Source organism: Phoxinus phoxinus (genome assembly GCF_949152265.1).
Source record: "Phoxinus phoxinus genome assembly, chromosome: 15".
Taxonomy (NCBI): Eukaryota; Metazoa; Chordata; class Actinopteri; order Cypriniformes; family Leuciscidae; genus Phoxinus; species Phoxinus phoxinus.
Window position 1 is genome coordinate 3,278,092 of NC_136890.1, and position 11,844 is coordinate 3,289,935.

The following is an 11,844-nucleotide window of genomic DNA, read 5'->3' on the forward strand; positions in this document are numbered from 1 at the left end:
CTCATTGTTTCTGCCTTAAATTAAAACATTGTTTAAATTAATAGATTTTTAGCTAACTATGATTTTGTATATGTACATTTCTGAAATCACTCTGAATTGTAATGTGGACTCATGCAATAATTCAATGTGAATTGTATTGTCATGATTTTTACAGTGAAATGTTTAAACCAATTTTTTTTGCATTAAATTGTCAATATGCATCATGCTGGTAGGCTACCATGTAAAAATTATTATTTTTTCCGAACAAAAATTACATGTTTTTGCAATAAAACGGGTTTTCGACTTCAAATTTGCGTATTTCTAGGTGAAATTTCCTAGCAAATCCGGAACAGCAAGACATGATGAAGCAAGATAATCTTGCTATACATATATAACACAAACCACTATATTCTGTGTACAGCAGATGTTCACAAATTACTTCTTTTGAATGCGGCTCACTAATGACCTTTGGTCCATCTTAAAGTCTTGCTATTGATTGGGAAGATGCGAAACCCTCCCCCTAAAACCAATACGCATCGAGAGCTCAACAAGCCCTTCAGGAAAAGAAAAGACAAACGCTAGGTCACCAAAATGTGTCGTCATAAGCATGTTAGTTTGTATAGCACATTTAAAAACAACATGAGTTGGCCAAAGTGCTTTCTATTAAAACAATATTCCAACAGCAAAACATTAAACATCAAACCAAAGGACAATTAAAATGCAAGACAACAGTAAAACAAGGTCCACTGCTAGCTCAACCATAAGCCTGAGCAATATGCACCCTCAAACGCGATTTATAAACGCAGTGTAATCTAATATCCAGAGGTGGGTTATTCCAGTCCTTTGGACTTTAGACTAGATTTATCTGTAAAAGTAATATTTGAGATGACCTCAATGGCCTTGTTGTCTGATAGACCTGGATAAGATCCGACAAGCCAAAAAAAACAAACAGTAAAACCTTGAACAACATGGGGCGAGTTCCCAGTTTCATAATATTATATTAACAATAAAATGTGCTTCTGTAGCTATTTGTGTCTGTGTATTGTGGTAAATATTCATAATGTCAAGGGCAGCAGACATAGTCATTCGGTAAAACCGATATATAGTAATTATTTAAATTAAATAATATTGTTTTTAATAACTAAAGGAACTACAATAATACAAATATAAAGCAGATTAGCCTTTTTTTCCATACATTTCCCCTTTTATCATTGTTTTACCTGAATATGTTGGAGGGTTTAGAGTAGTCCAATAATTAATGAGATCTGTGGTAATGTTATTTTATATTTCTTCCGTGTTACACACTATAGCCTACCATCTCAACATCAATGTAATAATTATCTGCAAATTAATAATTTTAAATATATTCATCATGGTTAAACCGAATGACTTTTTTGGTGACACATTTTTTCCATCTTGTAAAAAAAAAACGACAAAAGAAGTGTTTTGATTGCAAAAAACACATAATCTAACACTTAGAAAAACGGAAAAATGATTTCAAAATTAATTATATCCCCATTAAAACATTTTTTTACACTTTTAAAAACCTTATTCATCAATGAGCCGTGTATCTATGCAGTGAAACGGTGTGTAGGCCTATTCTGTGTGTGTCTCCAGGGTCTCATCAGCATTCACTGCATGTGGACAGGAGATGGGGGCGGGCAGTCCATTAGCATTAGCATCAGAGCTCATATCCTGCTAGCGCTTCCCTAGAGAGACTATAAAGCAGCCTCAACCCCCACAACACAACTCAATCCAGCATAACACACACACTGACCACTGCGAGAGAGAAGACAACACAATCCTTCCAGCATAACACACACACACACACACACACACTGACCACTGCGAGAGAGAAAACAACTCGACTCAACCCGTTTACACAGCATCTCAAGCACGACTTCCGCGATTCATTCGAGCTCGTCGGGAGAGAGTTGAATATGAAAGGTGATTTTCTGTGGATGATTGACTTGCATGTCAATGATTGACTACAATAGAGGCGCATTACTGCACTCATTCATATGCAAACCCCCCTCCTGCCATCTGGATCCTCCCTACAGCTGTTGAGGAAACTCCGATCCCAATGCTGGATCGATCATTCTGTGGGATCTGAAGCCGCGATGGCTAACATTAGCACTGTTCCACTAGCTAGTAGCCTAATATAAAATAATTAATATAACCCCCTAAGTACATGTTATATTATAAGTACATGTAATATAGTATAATATGAACCGTCACTGAGTTTACTTAAACTGGACTATGACACTATTTCTTCTAGACAATCTTGTTGCATTATTTTCCTGTTATCTCTGTAAAGCTGTTTTAAAACAATCTGTAGGCCTATTGTAAAAAGTGCTGTATAAATAAAGCTGAATTGACTATAATATAACCCTAAGTACATGTTATATTAGAAGTACACATATAAAGTAATATACATGTAGGCTACTTTGCGGGCAGTAGCCATAATAAAAAATAAAATAAAAATTAATGTTACAAAAGATTTCTATTTATAAATGTTGTTGTTTTACTTTCTATTCATCAAAGAATCCTGAAAAAATTATCAATTTAAACTATTATATGAATCATAAATGTTTCTTGATCATCAAATCCTCATATTATACTGATTTCTGAAGGATCATGTGACACTGAAGACTGTAATGATGGAATGAAGTAATGATGCTGAAAATTCAGCTTTGATCACAGGAATAAATTACATCTTAAAATAGAAAACAGTTATTTTAAAATGTAATAATATTTCACAGTATTACTATTTTTACTGTATTTTTTATCCAATAAATGCAGCCTTGGTGAGTAGAAGAAACTTCTTTCAAAAACGTATTCAATAAGTACCGGTATGTATCTATAAAATAGCTTTATATGAACAGATTAACCGGATATTTGTGTGTGATGTATTTTATGCGTATTACATTGTCAGCTTAGCCACATGCTGACATAAATCTCTAGGTTCTGAAGCGGAGTTATTGTCTGATTTATGACATCCGTAGATATGTTTTTCCTTCACATCTGTGGACCTGAAATAAAATAATAGGGCAAAAGAATGAGCTCATGTTCCCTGAATCTGCCTGAGCCAGTGCTGTATAAAGAGAGATAGTCTTGGGGTCATTGAGTTGTGTGTGTGTGTAAGAACAGCTGACTGTGGGTGTGGGTGTGTGTGTGTGTGTGTGTGTGACTCAGGATCCTGTGGGGGGAAGGGCAGCTGAGACACAAAGACCAACATGTTAAAGGAACAGTTCCTCAATAATAGACATCAGTTCGTGCATCTGACGCAGCGGTTCATGAAACACTGCAGTTGTGTTATATACTGTATACACAGCGCTGGATTACTGATCATGACGTATTGATTGTGTGGATCATGATCATGAAATCCTGTGGGATCTGGTGGATGCTCAGTGAAACAGCTGTTCATATCAGAGATGTTCTGCGTTGAGATCTTATTCATGAGTAATGAAGAACTGCAGCCTCTGCTTTACCCAACACACACACACACAAACTCTCTCTCACACACACACACACACTCTCTCACACACACACACACACACACACACACACACACACACACACACACACACACACACACACACACACACACACACACATACCTTCTCTCTCACTCAAATAAACACACACACACACACACACACACACACCTTCTCTCTCACTCAAATAAACACACACACACACACACCTTCTCTCTCACTCAAATAAACACACACACACACACACACACACACACACACACACACACACACTAGCACTCACTCACAAAAACACACACTAACACAGACACACATTGAGAGACACACTAACACACATACTCAGACACATACTCTCTCCCCCACACACACACACACACACACACACACATGCACTTAGACACTCACTCACAAAAACACACACAAACACAGATACTCAAACTCACTCACAAACACACACGCACACACACACACACAGACACATTCTCATACAAACACACACACACAAACTCAGATACACAAACACACACACACACACACACACACACACAGACACACACACACACACACACACACACACACGCTTTAGAGAGTGCTAGGAATAACACTAATCTACTTGTGATTTAGGATATTTGTATGAGTGTGTCAGTGGGGAACTGATTGGATGGTTGTGGTTTGCTATTGGCTGATCTCATGTGATTGACAGGCTATTGCCCCGCCCTCGTCATCAGACAAGAGAAGAGATGCTGCAAGAGGAAGATATTCTGATTCAAGATGATGTGCGGATAAATCATGTAGAATAAACACTGCAATAGCCCATAAAAAACGAGAGTTGTCTATGATGTCATGGTTAATAAGTATATTCAGTAGGCCTATATTATTTATGTAATAAGTAATCTTTTTAAATGTTTGCTAAAGTGTCCTTTTTTCACAAATGCATTTCTGCTTGACCAATGCAAACACTAATACTACAACAGTCACGATGTGCTACTCTCCTCCTGTGTTTACAGTTTTACCTTCTAATATCTGATGATATTGACCAGATAGGTTTTCATCAGAATGATGCTGGGAACACAGGATAATTTCTAGATTTATCATCCAGCACATGAGATCTATAAATCCTGAGTGTTTAGTGCTTGCTTTAGCGAGAACAGAGACTGCAGATTCAATAAAACCAAACCCAGTCACTGTAACTCACGAAAGTGCGGATCTATATAACACGAATGTTATTTCTCGTGCCATTTATACGCCAAACATAGTTTTCGCGTGCATATGATAGGCAGTTTATGGCGTGTAATACGCACGCACTCCCCTAATCCTATAACCAAGGGTTTTCAGTATTCGTATATTTTGATGAATATTTTCGTATTATGCACGCAAAAAAAACAAACATATTTGGCGTATAAATGGCACAAGAAATAACATTCGTGGCACTTTCGTGAGATCATGTTGGTAATGCTGTTATCCGGCATCGATTATAATGTACAAACAAAACAGTGTAACAACTTAAATGTGCAGCTTTGCCTCCCCTGTGACATAAATAATTCATTTAGCAGGCAAAAAAAAAAAAAAAGAAGCTTATTATGCGACAGCTGGATGAAAGGAGAAGTGGTGAAAGGAGAAAACACTCGAGTCCTTCCTCTTTCAAGCCACATTCGTGCCATTGTGGAACAGAATTGCGCTTAATTGCATTGAGTGTAATGATGAAATAAAGGCCACTTAATTGAACTTAAGTAGTGTGGACTTTCATGACTGCTTCTAACAATGTCAAATTAGACTTTAAATTTATATCATTATGTTATAACGACATATTTTGATGACTAGAGAGGCGTGAAGAGAGACAGGGTGTGGAACATTAATGTCTTTTTAATGTATCTAATGTCATTTTCTGCAACACTGAGATGGACACTGAGTGAAAGCAACACATGTTCCTTCTGTAATGTCACATATTTACAAATTAAACTAAAAAATGTAGAGCAGAACATGATTTTATCCATAGTGACCCTATGGGGGAAAAATACTAAAATGTATTTGAAATACATTCATTTTATGCTAAGTAAACATTTACATATGTATGTACTTAATAAATATACACTGCAATTTTACTTTTAGTACTAAATTTTGGAACAACTAATATTGTACTTAATGCACTCTTTAGTTATCCAGAAATAGTGCTAAAGTTCAACTAAAGATAGGCTAGGCTATTGAAATATTTGATTGTGCTAAAGTGGAAATATTGCAAGTATACTTTAGATTCACTTTAAATATCTTGCATTTTAAGACTGATATTATATAGTGATCATACTAATAGTGATATTAAAACACATTTTAGGATTAATATTAAGAAATGTGCATTGTGCAATAAAGAAGTGCTCTAAATAATGTTTAACTATCAGTAAGTCTCAAGTGATAAATATGAAGTATAGTTCGTATGAAATAAATGTATTTTAAATAGATTTTGTTATAGGTTAATTACCAGTGGACTTCATTGGATTATCGATCTGGCTATTATTGTACACATTACTGAAATGACTAACATTAATAGAGAAGGAAAGTCGTTTCCTAGGAGGATCAAGTTTTCACATTTTGATTAAAGTCGTGATAAAGCGTTAATAAGCTTTTGTCCCGTATTGAGATGTACATCTGAGAGTAATGGGCTAGTGAACATGGCAGGGCAGGGACTTGATGCTCTGCACTGGTTGTTGATTCAATTGCACTCAAATATAAATGTGAACTGGTTTTCAATTGAAGGGATATTTCATCCCAAAATTAAAACTAAAATTCAGTCATCATTTAATGCCGTTCTAATGTCGTATATGCCCTTCTTTATTTTATGGGCCGCGAAAGAAGCATTTAAAAAAATGTCTAGAAATCAAATTAGAAATCAAACTATCCGTTTCTTCACAGAGTTTAATTTGTTCAGAAAGACATTTGAAGGATGTGAATGCATTAACTTCTTGTTCCGACGAACACAACGGATATATTCTTATTGATTGTGTTTAGTGTCGCGTTTTGGTTCATCTTGATTTCTCACAGTCGCAGTGACTGATAGAAGATCCGGCCAAGCTCAGGATCTCCGTTAAATAATGCAACACTGCGTACTCTTACTGTACACATTAAATATAGATTCATCTTTATTGAAGCTACTTAAGTTATTTAGTCAAGAGAAGTGAGTGATTTTCTCTCCGTCTTTTGTTGTTTGATGAACATTAATGACAGACAGCAGGATTATTAGGCTACTGTCACTTTAAGAGCGAATGCACGGATCCAGTATATTACTGCTACACGCGTGTTTTCTTTCTCAACTGTGTACGTTCACTTAAAGGTACAAAATGTAGGATTTTTCGCCGCCAGGGGTCGCTAACCTCTTACAATAACAAAGGCGTATTGATGACGGAAAGCATAAAGCGGAATTATGGATCTTGTCGTCAAGCTGATGGATCTTTTATGGACGAGTGAATACACTGATGTTGTTAACATGACTGTGTGAAGCAGGGCGCGAGTGCTAATGAGAGACGTAGCCTATACCAGCGCCACACACAACGTGAATCCCGCGGATATAAAGGTATAAGTACATTTCATTTCTACCGAACTACACGCAAGTGCTGAATTACTCACAGGTCAGTTTATTAGACGAATGAAACTTGTGAGGTAACGCAGCGCTGTTCACTCGCTCTACACTATCACACTAAACACATTTGAGTGTGTTGAATGTTGTTAGTTAGGTTGTTTGTTGGCTATATGAGATTAGCAGTAAGCTAAATCAACATTAGAATAACATACAGATCATATTCTAACATTTCATCATATTAAACTAAATAACATTGATTAGTTGTACGTACATTTGCTCACCTGTCTAATAAAGTACATGTAAGAGCGTCTCTGTCGAGTCGAAGTTAGTCGCGGAGCTCTCGCCGTCTCGAAAGATGTTGATCCTCGGTTTAGTCCTCTTTTTGTCTGAAAGTCTGCTTGCCATGGTCCATAATGTTTGAACAAAACAACAACAGCGTGAGCGTCCTGCTAGGCGTAACCCAGTTGTCCACGTCGGTCGCCATGGTTACTATGGCAGTACGAGCGGAAAGTATGCGACTCCCTCACCCCCGCTCACACGCCCCGTTTCATTGGTTAAAATCGCAATTTTCTCACGATTTACAAATAGTTGGAAACATTTGGTATATTGTAAGTAATCAACTAAACAAAATATATAACATTGGCCTATTGTTTTTTGGATATTTTACTGCAAAAATCCTACATATTGTACCTTTAAGACATAGCCCACTGTGTTTACCTGAATATTCTCCAAAAGGCCATAATTTAGACATTTTTGTGCCTTCACATTTAGCCGCGTTTCCGAAGCACATTTGCTGATCCGCAATCCTCTCCTGCAGTTTAGCAACAGTAAACTACATATTTTTACATTTCATATTGTAAATCCCAGAACACTTGTAATATGGGATCATTCTGTGATACTTTTGTCTCTTTCTTTAAAAAGCTTGATGCAGAAAAATTCTCCTTTTGTGCATAAAAGAAAAAAAGGCCATACAGCATTAGAACAACACCAGGGTGAGTAAATTATGATTTCTTTTTTCTTTTAGGGTGAACTTTCCCTTTAAGAGACATATCTGTTGTTTCTCTGCGAAGTTATGACATTTAGATTGAACAACATGACATCAAAAACTATTTTATAAAACAAAACATTTAACTGCATGAATTGTTTACAGTAAGATCTATAACTCGCTTTAACAAAACAAATATGGTGAATTTTACATTCATAACGACTATGTTGAATGAACACAAGTCTAATAGCCTATATTAGATCTCACAAATATGATAGACATCATAATAATGAAAATATATCTACTCTGTAAAAAAAAATTTTCATGATTTGTTATCACAACTTTTTATCTTTCGTCAAATCAACTTCGATAACTAAGGTGTGAAGATAACAAACTATTTTGAGTTTCTGTTTATAAAACCATTCTTCTTCATTGTATCAACTCAAATTTTTAATTACAACGAACTCAACATTTTAAGGCAACAAGGTAACTTGCTTTTTTAAGTTAAAAACTTGCATTTTTTTACAGTGTTTTTACAAATATGCATGCACAAAACATCTTTCTTTGTTCTCACTTTTCATCTCCACCTTCTTTAACTCACACCTTCCCTGGGAAACGTGCCCATCATATTTCTGCGTATTAAAAGCCAGTTCCTCATTCTTTATCTCTCTCTTGTGCAGAAAGCATTCCCAATGTGTTCAACATAAGAAAAAAGTCTTAGAATAGTGCTGTGCAACGATTAATCGCATCCAAAATAAAAGTTTGTGTTTACATAATAAATGTGTGTGTACTGTATATAATTATTTTGGATACATAAATACACACACATGCATGTATATATTTAAGAAAATTGTGTTATTTATATATAAAATATTTATAATTATATATATAATATATATATGTACATACATGCAAATATTTCTTAAATATATTCATGCATATGTATGTATTTATATTTTTCATATATTTTTATTTATGTATTCTCTTTTCATGGTAATGCAACACGAAATGCCACAACAACAATCCAACAAACACAACAAAAATACATTCCATGACAAGAAGAACAGAAGAATGAAGAAGAAAAAAAATCTTATAAACTCCTACCCCATTCTTATATTAAAAAAGTTACAAATTAGATGGCTTTACCGACATGACAAAAAATAACAACGCCAAAAAATAACAAAATAGCCCAGACCAGATGTAATCTACTTTCAATTTTATTTTAATTTTATTTTGAATTAATTCTAAACAAACAAAAACAACAATGATGCAATGATGACAACTCTGGCAACGAAAACAACGACGAGACCATCATAGTTGTTATAGTTTTAACAATTTTCACATTCATCTTTGTACAAGTTAAGTATCTTCTTTTTATACTTATATTTAAATTGAAGAATGTTTGAACAACTTTTTTAATCGTTTTCTAGAAAATTCCATCTTTTCACACCAGAAACTGAAACACACATTTGTTTGAGGGTATTTCCAGCAATGGGTTGTTTAAAGTCATTATTTCTTCTGCTTGTCTCACTATTTACAGTAAAAAGGGTTTGCAGTCCATACGGTAACAGGCAGTGCTTTGCTTTATGAACAACTAATAAAGTTTGTAAAGCAACCAAATCCTTCAATTTGAGTAGTTTATATACAAAATAATTATACACAGTAAATTTTTTATTGAGTTTTAACAGTTACAATTACAATCATCTTCCCACCCCTCCCCCTACAACTAAAAATAAATAAATAATAATAATAAATAATAAAAAAAGTAATACAAATTTAATTAAACACAAACTATTATTTTGGATGCGATTAATCGCGATTAATCGTTGCCCAGCACTAGAAAAAAAGTAATATGGGTTATAACGAAAAGAGGGGCAATAGATTTTGACCAATTTTAAAAAGCATACCTTATATAAAACTAACTGGAACTCATTAATACATGATGACACCGCCATGACTCACCTGAGTAATCTGCAAGTATTCACTGTAATGAACCTATTTTAATCGTGCAACAACAATAGGAGAACATAAGTAGCCTCACTTCAAATGATTTGAATCACAGAGTAGCATCTGCTTGTGTAACAGTATCTGCAGTCGTATCTGGCCAGCCTCTGAAAACCCCCAGGACTTTACCCATGATGCAGCAGGACTGGGGCAAACCCTCATTCTCCAGGTTTAAGTCACAGCAACTGCGCCAAGGCAGATTACATTACCGTGCATTCCCTCTCCAGATTAGTGTTTAATAATACAACTGCACCCAAACCAGAGATGTGTCTGCCTGCGAAACATAAACCCCAATGCAACTACATATCTCTCTTCTTCACTTATGGGTTAGTTCACCCAAACATCAAAATTCAGTCTTTAATTACTCACGCTAATGTCGTGAATGTCGATAAACCCATTCATCTTCAAAACACACATTTTTTATTAAATCTGAGAGATTTCTGTGCCTCCATTGACAGGCTACGCAACTACCGCTTTCAAGCCGCAGAACGGCAGTAAAGACATCATTAAAGTAATCCAGTGGTTATGATTTATGGTAAACATGGAGATTAATATTTAATAAACCACGGTATCCACATGGATTACTTTTATATCTCTGAAAGTGGTAGTTGCGTAGACTGTCAATGGAGAGACAGAAATCTCTCAGATTTCATCAAAAATATCTTAATTTGTGTTCTGAAGATGAATGAAAGTCTTACGGGTTTGGATCGACATTAGCGTGAGTAATTAAAGACTGAATTTTCATTTTTGGCTGAACTATCTCTTTTGCTAAAACATTACTAGACATGTTGATCACGATACTGAACTCATGATACAATATTATTGCGATACTCCAAGACATATGATAAAAGGTTAACAAAAAATGCACTGTTGATTAAAATGCTAAATTTGGATTTACATTGTGTGTGTAAATGAATAGTCTTGGACTTGATGCTGGAAACCCAAAGCACAGGACAATAGAGACACCAGAATAACAATATTCATGATTATTTTAGATGAATATGCTTGCGCTCAGTCACTGACTAGATATATTTAAAATAATGTAGGCCATTTTTACTGTTAACATAATATATTTGGCATTATCACTATCAGGACACACAAATATTCCCCCATTGCATTATTACACATCTTATTCAACATTATATATAGTAGTTTAATGTAGTACTGACACTAGAACTATGAAAACGTGTATTTTTTCTCACACAGTAATTTTCATTTTGGGTGAATTATACACAATACATATGGTCACTATCCACTATCCACATATTGTTGCATTTTTGTATTGCGATATAATGTGACACAATATATTGTTACACCCGAGAAACAAGTGCTCTATGTAGTAAAGGCAGGACAAATTAACAGCAATGTATAATATTTTAATATTTAACACTTATGGGTACTGAGCTAATCTGTTTTTGGTTAAATTATCTATTCAACCAAACGTATACATTTATGATATTTATGTTGTTTTTTTCTGTAAATATAATGTTACATTTTATTTCCTGTTATTATACTAAGCCTGGGAACACAGAACATTTCAGAGCCAAATAAGTGTTTTCGAAATGTACAGCTTTATTACAGGGCTTTGCCTCTGTGGTATGTAGACTATTCTCTTTTTTTTCTTTTTTTTATACACAACAGTGCTGCAGCAGAAAATCACACGTTAACATCAAATTTGATTGACAGTCGTTTATGGCTAATCAGCATTCTCTGTCTCTACTGTGATTGGATAGAATGACAGTTGTGGGCGGGCTTTAGACACACAGCTAATGGTGTTTGGATACATACTAACCGTGTGTGTCCGGCGGGGC